The 21,776-nt window shown below is 40.3% G+C and overlaps 2 protein-coding genes across 4 annotated transcripts in view; both read left to right on the forward strand.

The window, feature by feature from the left end:
• prom2 (prominin 2) overlaps positions 1-11,635 on the forward strand; it is a 173,796-nt gene extending 162,161 nt beyond the window's left edge. The window contains exon 25 of the mRNA XM_061039736.1: positions 11,625-11,635. The gene's annotated coding sequence lies outside the window, so the exon portion shown is untranslated. The remainder of the gene's footprint in view (positions 1-11,624) is intronic.
• LOC132975284 (Kv channel-interacting protein 2-like) overlaps positions 1-21,776 on the forward strand; it is a 115,293-nt gene that overhangs the window by 56,852 nt on the left and 36,665 nt on the right. The window lies entirely within an intron of this gene.

Here is a 21,776-nt window from a genome sequence, read left to right on the forward strand (position 1 = left end):
ATGGTGTGCATCTTTGTGTGTGTGTGTGTGTGTGTGTGTGTGTGTGTGTAAACAATACATCTAAGTGCTTTGTTCATCTCAAGACGAGACCACAAAGTAAATATTAAAGAGCTGCAAGATACCAGTCATTTTTCCACACATACAGTATGTATATTCATATGTGCTGAATGAATGCATGATATTTTTTTTCCCCTTTCCTCAGTTCCTGTGCATAATAATAGAATCAAATGATCAGTATGCACAGTAGGAATTAGAAAGCTGTTGGGCTTGAATGAACTCACTCCTTCCCCCCTTTCTATCTGTCTTTTTTACTTCCTCTCTCCCCCTCTTACAGCTCTGTCCTCTCTTACCTCTTGCTCTCTTTCCTCCTGCTCTCCCTCGTCCTGCTCTCCCTCTCTTAACAGTCAAACAGATTGCCCTCTGGAAGCATGTGGCATTCCACCTCCATTGAGAATCTCTCAGTGGGAGAAAAGACACACAGCCTTTTATCCAGCCCTTGAGCCAGCTCTCAGTGTGACTTCAAATCACGTTTCCTGCCTCTCTAGCCCACTCCCTGTAGAAACGTACAACTTTATAACGCCAACGCCGGCTCTGAGATGAGATAAAGTTGTTTAAGCTCGGTCCCCATCTTCTGTAATTCTTAGACAATCTTTTATGTCCTCACACTCTTTGTCCCGTTGAGTGTACTCTTGGCTGAATGAAGTGTCCTTCGCGAGAAACACCCTCTATAAAATTGCTTATTGACAGCCTGCTGCTAAGCTTTACAACCATTTTCCTCCTTTTTTGTCCTGTGAGTGATATTGAGCAGTGGCACACACCGCCTTTGGGAAGGCACAACAAAGTCGCGTGGTTTCTATTGAATCTCAGCAGTTGATCCGAGAACGTGGAGATGAAAGGATGTGTTAAGATGACCTTGTCAATAGAGCGGTGTGTGAATGCTAATTTGACATCTCTGCTGCTTGTCGCCACCTCACTTTTTTTTTTTCCCCCCTTGTTATCTCTTCCGACTGTGTGCAGAGCTTCGTGTTCATGCTGGGAAATCAGCAATTGGACGTGTGTGCATGTGTGGAGAGGCATGTCCATACATACAGACATGTTGTTACCCTTGGATGTATAAAGTGTCCAGACCACAGACTTTATATTAAGATGGACGAAACAACAACCCCCTGGGATTGAAGCCAAAACATTTAGAGCGCCCCCTGCTGACCGGCTGAAGTGTAGGATATAAGCCCCTCCTCCTCTATGTTAACAGATGGGACTTGGAACAAACTTTTAAGTTAAAATACACTTCAAATAATCCTTTTTTAAACCCAAATTATGTTGTGAAAGTGAGGTATTATCATGCTGGTTTATGACTGGCTCCTTGCAGGGCTCTCAATCCGATTAGCCGAGTGTAGGTAAAAAAAGGCGAGACAAAAATAAAGTACTGAAAACAATCCAGTCTTTGAACTTTCCACAAATGTGAGTGCCTGCTCCAAACCGACACAAGAATCTGTTCCGCTGTGGACTGTACTGACCTGACGGATCCATCAGTAAGTTAGATGTGTGCTTGGTTTTAGAAGGAGTGTAGTGTCGGTTCAGCGGTTCAAGACATGTTGTCCTTATTAATATACAATGGAAAATCAAAAAGTGGGTGCTGGATCCGAAAACACAAATAGGTAAAGAAAGAAAACAAGGTCCGCACACCAAGAAGCTCCCGTGTAACATGTAGCATGTGTAAGTTGAGTTTTCGAGTGAAAAATCTCTAACTATCACTACTTATCACTAAGTATCACTAACTTTTGATCCATGGTCAAAAAAGTTCATTACAGAAACATTACTCTCTTTGCAGCAGACCTAAACTTAATCCATAAACTGTTAAAGACGTATAAATGAGCTTCAGTCTTGCACTGGGTGACATGTTTCTGTATTACTGTGAACATGGGCACTGTAGTTAATTTGTAGAAAATACTACAAATAACATCGTGCTGTTGTAAATACTTCACCAAATGCATATTAATCCACTGCTTGAAATAGTTCCTCAAGCACAACAAATACACTGTTAACTCATGTTTGAGTAACATTTGCTAGAAACTACAGGAACCAGATTTTAAAAGGAAATACCAAGCTTTTTAAAGAAGAAAATATATATATGTATATATATATATATATATAAGGTCGGTGAACTAGGAAAGCATTAATAAAGAAATAGACTATCACATCTTTGTGTTCTTTGGATTCAAGGAAAAATGCAGACTAACCCCAGCCTCATTCCTGAAACCATTACACAGTCCCATTTTAAACTTTGTGTTGTTTTCATTTCAATACTAAAAGTCAGTCTACATGTTTAAAAATATAATCTATTGGTTAATTCATTGACTTTGATTATGCTATTTTTCCTAGCTTTCCATTCAAATGTATGAATGAGTTGTTGTAATCGTATTGATGTTGTGGACATCTGTTGGGGGCCTCATGCATACCCACACTGAAACAAGATACACACACACACACACACACACACACACACACACACACACACACACACACACACACACACACTGTAAAGTCTGTTCAGGAAACACAAACATTGTCATATCATGGGGTTTGACATCCTGCTAGCAAAACAAACTCCTCACCTGTCACACGGCTAACTAGCTTCCACAGCCTCCCCAGCTCGCATCCATGAAGTATTTATTAAAAACATTGTGTGTATGTTTGTGTGCACGCACATACCCAGAATGGAGTTACCATGACTACTGGCTCCTGTGTGTCTGTTCATAAGAGAGAGAGAGAGAGAGGGCGAGCGAGAGAGGGAGAGAGAGAGGGAGGGAGAGAGAGAGATGTCTGCCTCGGTGCGATGATAGCCGGTGAGGGCTGAACTGTATAATGGCTGAGCTACATGGGGGATTTCATCAAGGCCATTCAGGGTTTGGTATTTGGGTTTTGTGGCTTTTTTTGGCCGTGCCAAAGGTGCTGAGGGACGTGCCATTTAACTCTGGCATGGAGCGAAAGAATCTACTCCTCCGTCGAAACTGTGTGCGTAACTGAAAGTCATTTAGACTATGCAAAACAGGTCGCATGACATTAAGAGAGCCCCAGGTTAAGTGTTTAATCTGTGCACCTCACTGGATAAAGTCAGTGCATGAAAAAAGAAAAAAGAAAAAGAAATGTCTGGACTTTTAACCCCGCATGAGCCTTGAGACGACACACTGTGGGTCTGGAAAGGCCCCCGTGTCTATAATTAGTTCTATGAATTATAACCATAATCACAATCCCCTGAATGTCCCACCATGGACCTGCACAATAGTTAGAAGCCTGCTGTTTCTCTGTGTTGGTGTGTGTGTGTGTGTGTGTGTGTGTGTGTGCATTACAGATGACAGTCATTTGCAGTCACCCTCCTTCTTGCCCCTACTTTGCCCACTAATTAGTTTGTTTCATTAGCCTCTGTAGGGGAAACAAGGCCATGCTGGCTTGTGTGTGTGCGTCTGTGTGTGTGTGTGTGTGTGCGTCTGTGTGTGTGTGTGTGTGTGTGTGTGTGTGTGTGTCCTCCTCTCCTTCTCTGCCTTAGAGCTTTGTTTATGTCAATTTCCCTAATAGTGGTACTTGCTCTGTTTAATGCAATTAAGATGTATTAAATACTGTTAAGCTTGTTTCTCGCCCACACAGACGCACACACACCGACACACACAAACACACACACCGACACACACAAACACACACACCGACACACACAAACACACACACCGACACACACAAACACACACACCGACACACACAAACACACACCGACACACACAAACACGCACTTAAAAATGCATACGTTAAGTATCCCAGTTCACACACACACTTAAACACACATTGACTTCCTTTCTGTTGTGTTGCAGACTCGGCGCCTGTAGATGTTGTAGTGTTTGTTGTATAGAATCTCTGTGAGCCCTATTGATCCGTCCTTTAGCCGAGCTCTTATCTAACATAAACAGTCCAGGCTGACAGTACCTGTCTCGATTTTTCTCTGCGTAACCTCCCATCCTCTCCTGCAGCATCTCCTGTCCCCACAAGTGTCACATGACGTACCTCTGCTTTGTGTCATTACAGTGTCTCAAACGATACATACAGAAGTTTTAAAATCATTGGAGCATATGGTGAGCATTAAGAAAAACGAATACAAAAAGAAAACTGAGAAATAAAACAAACTTGCACAATGACTCTGCTTTAAGGCCATGATAACTTTAAAAGTGTGTTTTTAAGCCTTAAGTCTGATGACCGGTGGATTTATGTTTCCAGAAGCTTGAGAGATATTTTTCCATTTGCTTATTTTTGGGCTGCTTATCTGTTTCCATAAGCTAAGATAATATAAGATAATCCTTTATTTATCCCACAATGGGGAAATTTACATTGTTACAGCAGCAAAGAGCAAAGATTGCAGACAGGTCTTACATTAACAGTGTCATGGAGAGCAACTGGAACATTTTCAGGTTATTAACCTTTGACCTAAAGCCAGTGACGTTAACGCCAATCACCGGCCATTAATTAAGAAGACGTCACTGTCTTAGTGGGTGGATGACGCCAAAGAAACTAAGTCCAGATGCTAATCTGATAAGAGAGTAAAAGACAGGCTCGGCTGTTGTCATGGTTGATTGAAAAAATAATAGTTTAAACAAAATGTAGGCACAGTGCGTACAGGATTATGGGTGCTGGTGCCACTGGGTTTTGGAAGAGCTATGCTAGGATTTACCTGAAGAACCCTGAAGAAGAGCTGATGTGATTCATCGATCTAATGAAAATCAAACGCCAAGTGTTAATTCATTTCAGTTCTTCTCATGTTTTAACCATAGTTCCAGCTGTAAAAAAAAAAGAGCAGAGGTTTTAAGCCTCATGGCAAAAAGCTACACTGCATCAGCATGTCAGTCCACTTAGCCCCGCCCCCTATAACCAAAAATGATGTGAAACGCTATCCTTTATATAATCTGAATGGATGAGTTCTGAAATATATCAACCCCCGTGACCTAATGGGGATTCCTTTGCTTTGCAGTGTTTTGCATTTCTGCTTTGGCTTTCTTCTTTTACACTGCAGGCTGCAGTTTGGTTCCAACGTTTTAATCAGAATGACTTGCTGCTTCTTGTTTTTTTTATGACAGGTAATTACAGAAAGCAGTCAATAAAGAGAAATAGCATTTTTGACTGTTGGATAAAAGAGCAATTTATAAAGATGTCACTTCAGGGTCTGTGACAATGTGATGATTTTTTTTTTCTTCAGAATGTTAGATGTTTTTCACTCCTTTCATAATCTGCAGAATAATCAATGATAAAATCAATAGATGACGCCTAAGGCCCCATGTCCACCTAGAGTTTTTTTTTCTGAGTGCCAGCATCTTTTTTCAATTGTTGTCAATGAGGCCGAGAGCGTTTGCAGAAGCAGGTGGCCGACTAGAGAAAATTTGCAGCACGCAGAATCTTTTTCTGACAGCTGTGGTCGTAAAGGGCGCTTTTTGACTTATAACTCCTTAAACTTTTCAGAAAGCCGCTGCTGACGTCATCGGCGCTCTTTTCAAAATGTATGATATTCCCCGTATATTTGCCTCGTACTGAACGTGTCTTGTACCCACATCCTCCTCGATCTATATATCAAATTTAAAACACACAGTAAAAAAGCAACGGAGCAGTATCGGGCATACAGCGGCCGTTGTCAACGAGACAGGATGGACGCTTTTATTTTCAGCATACAAACGCTTCATACAAGCGCTACCGAGTGCACAGCCAGCGCTTATGTGCCCGGAAAAAACGCTAGGACACGGGTTCTTACATAGCATCTGTACTGTATATGTGATATTTGGTCACTTTTCCATTGTTTGATCAATGAGGGTAAGGGTTTACAACCTAGTTTGTCCAAGTTGTGTCTTCCAAACATGCTTTCAGCCATTCATGTCAAGAAATGCTGGTTTGGTTTTTGGTGGAATAAAAACGGCTGCCTCGTCGTAGTAATTTCAAAGTGACATGGTGCTGTTCATTTGTTTATAATCGATGAAATGAGCAACACTATTGGCCCAACAACTTTACTCCATACAAACTGTGCACTAACATATTGGTTTAGGTTTGTTAATTACTGTTTCTCGTGATAGGTAACCATTAATCCATATTTCATGTGTGAAGATGAATGTCTTTGGTAGCTGTGGAACAAGCAGCAGTACAAACCGGTCATTACTGCATATTATAATTCAATTGTGATTTAATAACACAGTCTTCTTCAGGTGATCTGGGTTCACTCTTTGCAGGAACAACCTTCCAGTCACTTGTGCTTCGTTTTTGATCAAATTCTCTCCTTCACCACTGCGGAAAACTCTCAGCAGCACTTCACAGCGTACATGAGCACCAGAAAAACGGTTGAATTAATTTCTTACTGCAGAGTCAGGGGCATTTTTTTTTTTAGAGGCTTTGACATTTTTCTAAATGAAATTGGTTGTTAGTCTTCCTCCAGAGGCTGCTTGGACTTCATAATTTCTAATTAATAACTTGTGATTACGTCTCCCTTGTGCCGCTGCACCTTTCTGTTGCATGAGCAATTACAGACTTCAATAGCAGTGAGACTGCGCACATAGAACTACACACACCGGCCTAAACTTAAAGCAACACATGTACTTGAAACACAGACTCTGTTTTTCAGGTCTGATACCTTGAGGCTTATTCTTTATTTAATTTTATTTTGCTACCCGGTCGTGGCTATGACCAAAGAGATTTTCTTATCAGGCTGTCATACATGAATAAAATATATTTGGTCTGAGTCTGGGTGTGTATTTGTATGCATGATAGTGCTGCGAGAACTTTCTTATACTGTTACAGAGTGTGGAAGGAATTTGGATATTTGTAGAGTTGTACTGACTAGCTATAAAGATTCTGGTCAGACTTGGAGAGGTAATGCATCGTTTTACTGAGGTGAGGAAAAGTATGGGTTTATTTCTCATAGGCCTGTATTAAAGAAGTGGACATAGCTGCAGCGACATTGCCAATTGTTTTTTTAGCCCCCTTTAGAGGCCTATAGCTTCATATTTTCTCGTCTCTATCTTGTAATTTTAGGGCCAGAAGTGGCTTTGGGATATCTGGATCCTGATACAGGATGCCATAGAGTATGATCTAGACCTGCCCTTTTAGTTAAGTGCCTTGAGATAAAATTTGTTATGAGATGATGCTTTACAAATAAAGATTGATGGATTGATTGGTTGCCATGTAAACGACTTGTCAATCACAGGTATCTGTGCCTGAAGCATACCTTGCTTTATCATTGGTTTTAGATGGGAATATATCTTTACACAATAAACATAATTCTGTATTAAAGAAAACCCTAAAACCAACAACTGGTGCCAGAAACTCGTTAGGAAAATGTAATCTGAGGTAATTTATTTACTGTGAAGTAGGTTCGTTCTCTCATCTGCTTCCAATCAGTTTGGTTTTGCAACTTCTTGGAGTTGCCCCCTCCTGGCCATTTGAGGCGTGCATGTTTAAGGTACAGTCTGTGATCTTTACTCTTTGCTTGTCTCCTTCGGCCCCTGTGGAGTTTAAAATTAATCAAACTGTGCAATCACTGTGACCTCCTTCTACATCATTACACACCTGTCCATCGCTTTACCCTCCTTTTTGACAAAAATTGACATCAAACGTCAAATTAAAGTTGAATGAATAACATATTTGCTACCTGTGGTGGAAAGTGCTCATAGGGTTTACTCTGTGGGTGTGAGTTTGTTTTCTTTACGTATTTGTGTCTGTGGAGCTAACGAAGGCACATCACAGTGTGTGGTAATGGGGCTCACAGTGGGAGGGGAGTTGTTGAGTAACTTACTCAAAGCTAAAGACCCCTGCTTGTGTGCTTTACCACGGTGTGATGAGCAGTCACTGTTGTCTTCATTCAGAATATGCAATATAAAAACCCAGCAGGGAGCGTCTGTGTGCTGTGTATTTGGATTGATGAGACTTGCATAAATGAAGAGATATATAGTCAGATAAATTGAGAAGATTTTGTTGCACCTAATTTTAAAACTATTTTCCCTCCGGCAGTGACAAGTTAAGACTGTTTGTGTCCTTTGATGATCTTGTTTAGTGACATTTAAAAAAGGGAAAAGAAAGAAAGGAAAAAAAAGCGACAAAGTGATAGGACAATAAGGGAAAAGATGGAGAAAAAAAAAGCCACATCCTCGCAGGTCTGAGTGCTCACATCCATTTTAAGAACACTCGTTTCGTCACCAGACTTGTGAAGATTCTCGCTGAAATTAATTCGCCCGTGCTAATCATTCGCTTCTGTTTCTGTCTCTTGTTAACACCTCATGACTCCTGTGTTCACAGTCAAGATGACAAAGTGGTCTAAAAATAAACCCTCAGTGGAAGTTCAAGGTCAAAGCCTTTGTAGAAAAAGTTCCTCTCTGAAGATCTATATTTAAAAACCTACTATTCTGTTTTTTTTTTGCATCCGGTGCTAATTTTATGCACAAGAAGTGGCATTCAAGTTCAAGTTATTAAAGGAAAAGCGACAGTTGGTTTGTAGTTATTTGTGCACTCAGTGTATGCTGAATAATCCTTCTGTGTATCTGTTGCTTGCTTTCTTTTCCTCTGCTGTTTTCTCTGGCATCAGTCCCACTGTTTTGGCCTTAATCTGCTCCATGCTGTTCACATTTCGCTGCCTCCAAAGCTGATTGATGCAAGGCTTGCTTTGCCTGTCCCTCAGGTACTATGCTATCTGACTCAATGTTTTATCTGAGTTTGGGCTGACACGCCACATTTCCACCAAAAGTATCCAGTACTTCTTGTCCCAGTCACTCCCAGAGGACCAAAGGTTCCTCAATCTCAGTGTTGTGTGCTTTTCTGCAGCGGTATCAAGACCTGGGAAGTTTGAGAAATTCATAATTCTAACTTAATTCATTCAAGACCTTTTAAAAACAAGGTTTTGCAAAGTGCTGTGATGAACATGCAAGTAAAGAAACTGAGATCTGACTGCGGTTGCAAATTGCGGCAAAAAAATGTCATCACTTTATCGGCTTCATCTTAAGGTCTGAATTCACAAAGCATACAGTGTTAATGATATTCAGGCGCAAAGACCCCCAGTGAAACGCTCTACTCCGTACAGTTTGGTCTCGTCTTGCAGGCGAGAAGCTTTACTCTGTGTGGAGCCGTGCTCTCATGAAGACAGAGCTCAGTTCTGTCAACATAAAGAGGATGAGCTAGTAGGGGAGGGGAAACTTTTTAACATTCATTGGGAGGCCAGACTTTAAAAATGTTTTGAGTTTCACTGTTTAAAACAAAGCTTTCCTCTGCATGGCGCAAACAAAGACAACTCAATGAAAAAAACAACACTCACATCCTCGTCATGTGTGACGGCTCCAATCAATAAAGCAATAAAAAGCAGTTAAAGAAAATAAGTGAAATAAGAAGAAATGGAGGAAAATAAGGAAATAAAAGCAATTAGAAGATGCTTAGAAATCAAAAAAGATATAATGTTTAAAAGACAATTAAAGGCAATAATAAAATGATATCACATAAAAGGAAGTCTATTAAATTTAGTTTTAAGAACTGATTAAAAGTTTGTCTCTGATTCTATGTGCATTATTTCCTCATGCAGGTTGGCTCAAAGCAGAGGGGGCCAATTAGTCTGCCGCTGGATAAAAGGCTAGGCTTATTTATCTGGATTTACTGAGGATACACCCTCGCTTGTTATTTTAGCAGTACAAATGGTCACATATGCACCACTCCATTTTAATTGACCAACAAACCACTTACGATTCAGCTTGAAGACGCAGAGGACGCGGATAATGGTGAAATTGACAGATGCTACCTCTTCAAAGCGTGTTATATACAACTCAGGAAAAATGTAAGAGACCAATGAAAAAAAAAATGTTTCTCTGGTTCTTCTATTTGTAGTTTTGGGTTTAAATAAAATGAACACTTTAGTTTTATCGTCTACAACATTTCTCCAAACTTCCATTTTGCCATTTTGTATTTTATTCACAGAAACCTAAAACTGGTTAAGATGGCAAAAAGATGTAGCATTTTGAGACCACAGATTATTCATACAGATTAAGTTCATACTCACTTTTAAAACAACAGAACACTAATGTCGCATGCTGTCCACCAGTGTTTGATGACTTAATGCTACTCTTAGTGCAATAGTTCAAGCCGCTAGACTTTGTTCGATGGCTTGTAAAGTTGATCATCAGATCAGTGCCTCATTCAGTAGTAGATGACTTGGAGTATTGTCTTTTGTTGAGGCTGTAGGCTGGTTAAACAAACGGAGATTAACAGGGTTATTTACTGTGGACAAGGTTAGAGAGGATGACACCAATTGATGTCGATGTCTGACAGAACATATTCAACAGATCATTGTATAGTAAACATCATCAATAACAATGGTTTAATTCTAAATTATCTTACCAAGGTACTAGATATAATACATGCATTCAAACAAAGGAACTGTCAAACCATTGCTGTGACAAAGAGTAAGCAGGAAGCTAAAGATGCACACCTGGTTTTGATCCTCCTTAGAAAAGTTATGACCACTCCTTCTCCTGCAGAGAAAGCTCCTCCTCCATACCTGCTCTTCACAACAGTGCAACTCAACCGACTCATGAATAGAATGGCTGTCGTGAATGTAGAGATGCTGATTCAAGGAAAATTTTAAATGTGGTCTCTGAATTCGTCTTAGAGCTGTATCAGCATAGTACAGTCAATCCACTTGGTGCTCTGTTGGTCTTCTTAATGCTGCAAGTTTATCCAGACTGCAGAGCCCAAACCAAGTCCCTTGGACTTTACTTTGCCCCTGGTCTCTGTGGTGGAATTGCATTCAGTACCTCCTGTAAAAACGTTCCTGCAGTAGAAGTGGGGCTTTTTTTTTCCACGTCTAACAGGATTTTAAGGAGGTTATAGGTTACGCTCTTACTTTTTCTCCAGAAAACTGAGGGGAAGACAAGAAGCCAAAAATGATATGTGATTAAATTTCAGTTTTTGCCCAAAGCTAGTGCCGGTGTGAGCCGTGTTTAATTAGGTGGTGTAGTCAAGCAGCCTGTTCCTGTCATCCCCCATTTCTCTGAAAAAGAGCATTATCATCTGGAGCCTGTTGATCTTCAGCTGCGTGTAGGTCAGCTTGCTGTGCCAGCGGGGATTTCAAGTAGGGAGCCTTGTCCCTCTCACAGCCCAACACCCTTCTTCACTACACACACATCACTGCACGAACGGCTCTGCTGACATGTGTCCTCACCCACATAGCCTGTTTCCTGCCCCACCTTCAACCTCTGCTCTCCTCACCCTCCCGCCATCCCCTCCCTCACCTTACTCCTCCGTCTGTACGAGAGAGAAGTGAAACGTTTCCGTCATCCATCATGTGTGTACACACACACACACCTCGCATGTGCTAAAAATAAACCCCTATTAGTAGCAGTCTGTGTGTGGGGGTTGAGGGGGAAAACTAGGTGTGACTGGTGGAGAGAGGAAGAAAGAGGGAATTTGGTTTGCAGAGAAACGATTTTGTATTATGAGGTTTTTACTTAAAAGACAGTCTTGTGAAAAATGTGGTTTGATCAATGATTAAATATGTTTCTTATTTAGTTGCACAGAATAGACATGACCTCACTTGTACAGTTTAGGTTTCTTAGGTTTTCTTTTTTTTGTAGCCATTGGGACACTTGGAAGAAAGACATGTATGGAGGTTTAGTCTTGGCTTAAACTTAGGCTACTACCAAGTCTGGGTTTGACCGACTCACAACCAAGTCTTTAAAGAATTCATGCACCCAATCACAACTCTAGATACAAATATTGTAGCATAAGCAACCTTTTCATAATCCAAAATAATAATAATTAAAAAAAAAACAACTAGTGTGACTTTTTTCTGTAATAACTTGGTCCCTACATGCCTTGAGACTGCTATGCTCTCCTCTGGTGTGACTCAGGGATCCATCTTGGGTTCTATATTATTTTCTCTGCATATATTTCTGTTGTCAAAAACAATCAAATATATCTATTCTCATTGTTACGCTGATGATATGCTGCTCTATTTGTCTTCTGCTCCTGACTAAACTAACATATACAGTACTGACTGTTTTGTATAACTTTCTGACTACCATATAAAACTGGATGACTGGACGGACCTTTCTACAGCCAAACTAAGATAAAACTACGATCCATCTCATTGCAATTGGAAAACTTAGCTTCCCAGTTTGTAAGTGTATTCAGTGACTTTATTCAGCCTTGAAGTCAAACCTTAGAAATCATGGTGTCAGGTTTGATCAGGCTGTATTTGACCAACATATCTTCCAAAGAAAGAATGAAAATTAAGTCGAAATTAAGATATACAGACATGTAACGACAAATTAAAAGATGGTTTCTATACTGATTAGAGCTCTCAAGAACTGCCCTCAATGTTGTGCTTTGCCTCTGGTCACTTCCTGTCAGCACCTGTGTGTCCAATCAGACTAAAATCTGATCGTTTGCTCTTACTGACATTGTTCCCTTTTTTCTAGATCCTTGCTTGTGTTGTTCTTACTCTCTGATGTACGTCGCTTTGGATAAAAGCGTCTGCTAAGTGAATTGTAACTGGAATGGTTCAGGACTACGGCTCTGCACTTCAGATCAGATTTACAACATCTTTGTTCTTTTTTCCATGCAATATGTTGCATCTATAATTTTGTGTTCAAAATGTTTCATAAAGAAACCAGACCTAACCCTTAACACCACTTTACTGTGTGTCAACAACAGATTGTCATAGCTCTGTCTGTCTCTGTCCATGGTGCTGAAATCAGCTCCACTCACAAAGTGCTCCCTTGCCTCTGTCTATTCCTGTTAACCTAAAGTTTATCAAGTAGTTTACTTCTTAATAGAAAGTTTACTTGCAATAACTGCATAAATTGTGCTGCTATAATGTGTCAAGAAACACAGAAACAAGAGCATGCTACACGTGAAGAATATAGTCAATGCACTGTGCAATACGTGTAACGCTACATAATATATTTGTAGCCACAGAGAAACCCTGTGCAAGGTGACATTTCCTACATCCTTTCTTCCTGACCTCAGGTGGAACGCGGTCTCCATTTTCAGAGAAAGGTGTTGTATGAATGCTTTAAAAGTGTTCCAAGAGCAGTGTGACCTCCATCAGCAAATATTTCCATTACCACCCTGTCTCCTCCAGGTTTCCCTTACCATACAAGAGATCCTCCAACAAAACATGCGTCACATGTGGAGAACAACACCTTTCTTTACATACTACAAAAGAATCACGCTCCTTCAACTGATCTGAAAGCATTCCCTTAATCACATGCCTCGATCGTCTCCTTTCTCTTTGTGTCTTGTCTTTCTTTACCTTGTCCTCGTTCCTCCAATCATTACTTTTATGTCCTGATATTTTCTTTGCTTCTTCTCTCTGAGAGCTGTTGCACTCGTACAATAAGACTTATAGCCCTGGTTTGAATTTCAGAACAGTCATTGTACACCTTAATGACTTGTTCTCAATTTTTCAGTTTTCAGAGGAAGTTTTTAGTCGTATGTTGATAAATAATTCATTTTCTAATCAGCTCTTTGCAGCCAGCCCCTCAGTCATTAAAGGCTAACCAACGAATGGAAGTGTATTTTCTATCCTTCGTTGACAAGTCCCCCTGGCAGGTGGATGAATTTACTGCTAACTTTAGCTATCAGAGCAGGGAATAAATCGAAGCTAACTATAGCTATTAAACGCCTCAGGAGTTTCACAGTTACACTCTTACTGCTGTAAGTGAGCACCATGTGTACACCTGACTCTTTACTTTCACTGCGCAGTGAAATTTCTGAGGGTAATGTGTGTGTTTGTTCTGAGGAACATTTTATATGTAGTGTTGTAACAGATTATTATTATTATTATAGAGTTGGATATAATTGGTCATGTCATCCCTTTTTATACGCATACACATGAATAATGTAATACAGCGATGATCCAACCTGTTACAGGGAGCTTTATTAATGCTCTCTCTGTTCATGTAACATTTCACTTCCCAATGTTTCACCCGGATAAAGGACAACATGTTATGGCTCTTACGGTAAGGCTGGGTAAACAATGGAGTTTCAAATTCAATTACGATTTTGGCTTCTCACGATCATGAAAACAAGATAATCAAGATTTATTGATTACTGTGACACAATGTTGCACTCGTTTTGTCAGCAGGCTTTTTCCCCCCTGTTCATTTCTGACCTTTTAATCAGACAGTAAGAAAATGTCCTGAGACCAAAAGGTTAGTTCCTCTACTCCTCTGTCTGAGCACGGTTTAAAAGTAGGAAAAAAAGCAGAACTAAAAAAGACCTGTGAATAAAAGTAATGCCAATGTTTTAGTCGAGTGTGGCCAAGAAAGACAATCCTGCAAGTGAAAATAACAAACAGTGATGAGTGAGGGCTTTAAGATTTGTCATGCACCACAAAACACAGTGTCCAGAGCATGTAGGCTTTGAGAAGAGGCGAGCATGTGTCAAACATCACCATCAGGCGATTTAGGACAGCAGGAACTTTTTCATAGTTCTAGGAACCGTTGGAACCCTCCTCCGTTTTTTTTAACTCAGCACCACAGGAACTATGAACTAGTTTAGTTCCTAGAACTAGAGGAACCTTTTTTAGCTTCTGCTTTAGAGTAGGTATGTGAATGCGGACAGAAAAGAGTCTCTGTAGTTAACTGTTCTCAGGGAAGTCCTTAGTCGATTGTTCTTCTTTTGTTCTTCTTTTGTTTGGTCTGAAAACGCTTTTAGTCTAGAACTAACATAAAAGTGGCAGCAACTAGTCTCTTTAAGACCTAAAAAGTAACACAAACCATAATTCAACTTTCCTAAAACCTGCCGTTCTTCTATGACCAGCATTTCTTTCTTTTCTTTTATTTGTGCCATTTTTGCCCTAAATAATTGTTGTGACAAATCTGTATTGAAAAATCTGTTACAAATAACACAAATATTTTTAGTAAAACAGCAACACTCTTATGTTTTTTAACCTCCTGGCCAGTACTTAAATTGGCTCATCCCCATGCAATGGATGTCATGTAATAACTACGTTTTTTAGACAGTAATTGAACAACTTTATATGTTAGCAGATGACATTTCTAGGTCACTACAATATTTTATTTTGAGTCTTATAGAGAAACAAGTGAATATGAACATCAGTGAAGAAATCTGCTCATCCATCAAAGAGGTGTGATGGAGAGGAAAAAAAAAACGAGCAGGTAGAGCATCTGACACCTCAGCATGATTGGAAAATGTTTGGCCTGATCTGAATAACAAAGCATGGTTGTGTCATGTTGTTTTCACAGCAAGAACAAATCACACTTGAGTCCACCCGCGTTCTGACAGAGACGCACACTTCCAGGCATGTCTGCATTTTGATCTCATTAAAAGGGTTTTTTAATTAGATTTATTCTGCCCGCCTTCCTTTATTTCCTACTTCCTCTCTGTGTCATGGTCTTTGTAATGGACAGCAGTGGATAGGAACAAAGAATGGATGCACGTTGTGTCTTTCCACCCGGGAGGCCAGTGGTCAGAGGCACTAAAAGTCTGACAGTCCCCAACAGGGACTTAGCTGTCTGTTCCACTCAGCCATCCGGGCATGAGGACACCAGACCTCGGATGGGGACGACCTTGAGGGACTGTGCCGCTGACCTCTGGTCGACATGACAGTCAGGGAGCAGGAGGATGTGAGAAGAGGGAGAGGAGGTGAAGGTAAAGTAGGGCGAGAGAAGGTTTTCTGAACGCTGCTCACTCATTACAGTCCCATTAACTCATAAGATTGTAGAATTGGAGTCGAGCATCTTCTAGGACCTGATTGTTATCTGAACTTATATGCAGTTAAGACTAAGGGTAGTCTAAAGGTAGAGAGGAGAGGAATGGGCTTTGGCATTTGTTAGGTAGGCTTAAACCCGACCCCCTCTAAAAGATTTTCAAAATCTTGACAGATGTTGACCATTGAAACGACCCCACACATAATAAAACACAAATAGTGTTAGATATGGCCAAAACTACACACTACACACTAACAAGTACCATCCACAAACAACCAGAGTCGTGACTCTTAAAACTGGAAAGTCTTGCAAATCTCTAACCCAACTTCAGAGTCAACAAACAAGGTGGATCATGGACAGGAAGAATTGGTGATAATAGTTTATTAATAATAATAATAATAATAATAATAATAATAATAAATTAGTCTTATATAGCTCTTTTCTAGATACTCAAAGACACTTTGACAATGAATAACAACAAAAACAGAACAAAGACGACAAGGACAGTACGACGCAGAAAACGTTTAGTGTGATACTTTTAACTGACGATTGAAGAAGAAAGAGATCAAAACTATGGAGACGGCGTGAACATGGACTGGAACGTGTACAGCAGAGTTCTGTATGCCTTTGTAACACCCTGTGGTAAAAATACAAGTACCACTGAGATGGGAATGTCCTCAGGGTTCCTCCCACACAACAGGAGCCGATCATAAATATTAAACATGTTGTTTAAGGTTTGAAATCAGAGCGGCCACAGCGTTCTTCTGAGCAGATCAGGGGGAGTAAAATCACTCTTAATATTTGTCAGCCTACAGGAAAATCTGGCCACATAATCTTTAGAACAATAACAAGATCCAGACTTTTCTTACTTTTGTCAGAAGGGGGAATCCGGCTCAAAATCAGCTTAATTATTTTCCAGTATATCTACCCCCTATTATGTATGTAAGTACAGGTAATGGCATTAGAGAGGCACAGGTGATTAAATAAGTGAGGGAGAGGTGAGGTCATGTTCCTTTCATTTATGATAGAATAACATTTTTTAATCCTAATAGATAAAAAAATGCATTTAAAATAGTCTTTCTGAGTTTTTACAGAATATACTGTACGCCTTTTATTAAGCCTGCTGAAAATGATATTGAATACTACTCAGACTACAAACATAAAACCTGAAGTCTTGTGATACTCAAAATTGTGTAGCTTCTCTACAGATGTGCCATATAATATTTTTATTATTGGGAATCTAATCCAAAATGTTAATAAAACAAAACAAGGAAGCACTTACATTTCACTGCACATCTGTATGAGCATGTGACAAATAAAAATCTTGAATCTTGAATCTTGAAGCACCGTTCACTCACCTCTAAAACTAAAAATGAAAAACTATAAACACAGAATCTGACATCAAAACACCCATAAACACATTTTAAATAATAAGTAAATAGGTCATTACAATGCCTGGAGAGTTCACCCCCACTGGTTTCACTGGTTTTGCTTGGCGGCAGCGCTCAGTGCCTCTTCTCTCTGTTTCACTGTAAATGTGTCACCTGCTTGTCAGTTTCTGGAGCAGCACTCGTCTGTCATCTTGTCGCTCTGCAGCAACCTGACGTCTGTTAGTCAGCTGTGTGCTCCACTAACATGTTAGTGTGTGTCACAGTTATGAGAGATTTGTGTTTTACTGTACCTCATAAGCAGCAGACTCACAAACAGGAACGAGGAAGAGGAATTAAAATACTTATGTCATCTTTTCATGCACTTTTGACACACAAACACTCCGATTTTTTTTTTTAGCAGGAAAGCAGAAATTTGACTTATTTGATGTTCTGTTTTGTATCCAGAGGACGCAACACAAAACTTTCCACTCCAAAAGTTTGACTTAAAGGACCAATCAGTAAGATATCCACTGAATTAAATCATAAAATGACCTCACTACATCATCTCACATTGAGGAAACATGCTGAAGTTCTGGCTTCTCTGACAACAATGCAGCAGCCAGTAGGTCCGCCTCCTGAGTTTTCAATTCCAGTCCTGAATGGTCTGTACTTGTTTTGACCAGAGAAGGTAGGCAGTTTTAAGGCCCCCCCCCCCCCCCCCACAGGTTTTGGACGCCCCTTCATTTACCAGGCAAATGCCAAACAAACAGGTGTTGCAGTGATGGAAGCGGGCAAGTGCACTGGTGCTTAAGGGGTCATTAGTGTAATAGAGGTGTGGTTATTGTAGGAGTGTTGCTGGGTTGACTGAGGCTGCAGTGGAGGGGCCCAAAGTGATTTCCTTCATTGGGCCCAGAAATCCTCGCAACGCTCTTGATTTGTCTTCCGAGTCTTTAACGACCTCAGTGAAAGTCAAAGCCATTCGAATGATATTCAACGTTAAACACAATATTCCTGACATGAACGATGTGTCACTCTGTGCCATGTGTTATTAATGCTCTCATGTCCTTGAAAGACAAAGTGTTCAGACCCGTACATAAATATTAGACAGACTTCACTTCAAGTGTCATGTACTACATGTACAAGTGTCCCACACATCCTGGCATCGTTTTTCTCCCCTGGGCGTCATCCTTCAGACGATGTTAACTTGTAATTGCACCACTTCTACCATGTTGTCATCATCCTCCTCATCATTGCAGCAGTTGGCTCCTCCCCCGTTTTTTTTTTTTTTTTTTTTTTTTTTTTTAATTCAGCAGGTAATCGTCTCAATGTCTCCCCACAGCCTCGTCTCTGCTCTAGTTATGTGTTCAGTCTGTTCTGCTGCCTTCACGCTGTTTTGTCAGCTTGTCTGTCTCCGATTCGACGTGATGTCGAGTCTTACTCCATTTCTTCACACCAAAGCCTTGTGTGTGTGTGTGTGTCTGGGTGTGCGTGTGTATGTGGGTGTGCACGCTCGCGCACACATGGGTATGTGTGATCTCATCAGTTCCCACCTCCGCTTCTCCAAATCTGATTCCTCTCAGTGCTATTTATAGCTGTGGAAAGCCCAGTGCACACTGTGTGACACGCCATGACCTGTGCTCCTGCTCGCCCGGGAGAAAAAGCAGCACACAACACCTTAAAAGCAATTTTATTAGATGTGTGTGTGTGTGTGTGTTTTCTAGTCAGTTTTCTAGGAATCTAGCACTTGTTTGCTCACCATGTGTTTCCAGGTTTTCAGTTTTGTTCACTCATATTGTGCTAACTTTGTGTTTACACCGCCAAGAAGAGTGCAGTTTGTCGTAAAAATAACCCTTCCATGTGTTGCGTATGTGACTGGTTTTCAGCCATGTCAGCCACAACTTACATTTAAACACATAAGCCATAGATGTGTGCATGACTTAAAGGTTTCACTGAAAAGACAGACGACAATAAAATGATGAAAGACAGATTTTCAGAGTTCCAAAGGCAACTGGACTTTCCAGTTCCAGATCTTGAAGACGTTTCACTTTTCCTCCGAAAGGCTTCTTCAGTTCTAAAATTACTGAAGGACAGAGCTAGAACTATTAGCCTCTGTGTGTCATTAGCATGCTAATGTTCAAAGGATGTTCCAAGGTGGGACTGGGGCTTCAGTCTTTTTGAGAGAGAATTCAAAACAACATTGTAGGTTGGTGAAAGATGGTGTCTCAGACCAAGGGTTGAAACGATGGTCTCTTTAACGTCCTGTTCAAACCAACGGTCTTCCCTGATGTGCACCTTGTCATCTTAAAGGAGTGTCCTTTGTCCTTTGTCCTCAGAAGGCTAATATCTCTAGCTAAGTTAGTTAAGAACTGAAGAAGCCGTTCGGAGAAGAAATAAAACGTCTTCAAGATCTTCAACCAAGTCCGGCTGCCTTTGAATTAAGCTTCGATAATGACACAAAGTTTTAAACCTAAAAAAAGGTACTTCACCAATTTTAACACTCATCAACTAACATTCAAATTGTGAATTGTAATTGAAGTCAGAATTAGTTGCACGTTCAGATAGATATATCCCTTAAGCATTCCAGTGCTTGAGAAGGTTCTGCATCAATCATAATTCTGCATGAAGGGAAAAAGCATCCTTACACCTCGGGCTTACACACAGCAAGTGAAGGATCAGTAGGGGATGTTGTGCAAAAACTTTTCAGATACACAACCAGCAATGCTGTAGTGCTGCAGAGAGGATGAGAATGTGTTTCTGATGACATGAAGGATCTGCCCCACTGCAAAAACATTACAATCGACAATCTCTGCCCCGGGCGCATTTATTGTGAAATGCTGCTTTACCTATACATGAAGTTACCTACATCCAGAGCACCGCTAGAGTGAAGACTGTGTTGATATATCGAAAAAATTTGTGGATATTCAATACAGAATATGTGTGTTTTTCAGTTTTATAAATCACCATGGCTTCTTTGGAACTCAAATCTACTGACATTAAAAAATAATAGAGATTCTCTTCTCTTTCTTGTTCGCTATGAAACAGGAGGTCAACAGTGACAGCTTATCTGAGAAAACTAAGAAACAATAGCTGATCAATAATATTGCTGGTTTTATTCCCCTCGGTTAAGGATTGATGAACCAGTCCAGAAATAGAAATCTCTCCTGACAAATATAGTATAACATATTTACTTCAAGGATGGCAGCAGAGCAGGAAACAGATTATGAACAATTATCCCCAAGGAGACATATGCATGTTTTTATATCATTATTTTTATGCTTGTGTGTGTGTGTATTTGTGTGTAGAATACTAATAGGAGCCAATAGTCTACACTGCCATGATAACAAGGTTTGTCATGTCCTCAAGGTCTGCTAATATCAGAGAGACAGCAACATGGAAAGTTAAGAGTGTGTGTAAAGAAATACGAACACTGCAGTGTGTGTTTGTGTGTGTGTGTGTGTGTGTGTGTGTGTGTGTGCATCTGGATCAATACGTTCACCAGCAGATATAATAGATGAGATGGGAATGTCTGTCAGTGTCCTTTTACCAATAGTTAGAGCAGAGTGAAGTGTGTGTGTGTGTGTGTGTGTGTGTGTGTGTGTGTGTGTGTGTGTGTGTGTGTGTGTGTGTGTGTGTGTGTGTGTGTGTGTGTGTGTGTGTGTGTGTGTGTGTGTGTGTGTGTGTGTGTGTGTGTGTGTGTGTGTGTGTGTGTGTGTGTGTGTGTGTGTGTGTGCGTGCGTGCAAACCTGGGGAATTGATGCTATGTGTCGTGTCCATGACGACAGCCTCCCTCTCTCTCTCTTTCTCTGTCTCTCTCTCTCTCTCTCTCTCTCTTTGGTGACAGTTGACAGGTTTAACACAAAGGAGCGTTCAGCTCTGCCCAGCTGACAGACACAATCACAGCCTTCACTCTTTTCCTTTTCCCTTCAGTTTACTGTCCTCTCCTTTGACTTTCACTTCCTTTTCGTATATCTCTCAATCTCTCTTTCCTCATCTCTTCTCCACTCTCCTATCCTTTAATCCGTGTTCCTTTTCTTTTCTCCTACTTCCTTACCTCTGTTTGCCTTTCCTTTTTTTATTTTCTTCCATTTATTGTTTTTCCTTCCCTTTTCCTTCTTTCATTTCCTTCCCTTCCCCTGTCCTCTCCTCTCCTCTCCTCCCCTTTAGATTTGAACAAGCACCAGTCAATTAAAAAACATCTCCAGTCTCCTAGTGATCATTAAAACTCCTTTCCTATGATTTAGATTACAGATATGTGCCCAACAACAATCTATTTGATACATTTTGTATGAAAAATAAAAAGCAACAACAAAAAGAACATTTGTAAACAATGCATTGAGGAGTGTGCAGGAAGCTGAATAAATATAATGATAAAGATTATAAAACAGGTTCTTTATATTCATGAGGTTAATTGTTTTGATCTCAAATAGAGGGCAAGCAGCGTGCATACATTTGTTTTATTCAGTGGTGATATGTATCTACATGATAAAACAGGGCCAATTTAATTCTTTGTAGAATAAACACCATGATGTAGAGGTGTGACAGATATTTGTGTCATGAGGTTATTCCACAGATGTAAACTATCTGTGCACATATCTCTGACACAAAGAAGTAGTCCCTGTGTGTATCTTGTTTGTGTGCTTAAATCTGCTTTGAACCTTGTGCATCATTACTTTGCTAT

The sequence above is a fragment of the Labrus mixtus genome, chromosome 6 (assembly GCF_963584025.1).
Source record: "Labrus mixtus chromosome 6, fLabMix1.1, whole genome shotgun sequence".
Lineage (NCBI taxonomy): Eukaryota > Metazoa > Chordata > Actinopteri > Labriformes > Labridae > Labrus > Labrus mixtus.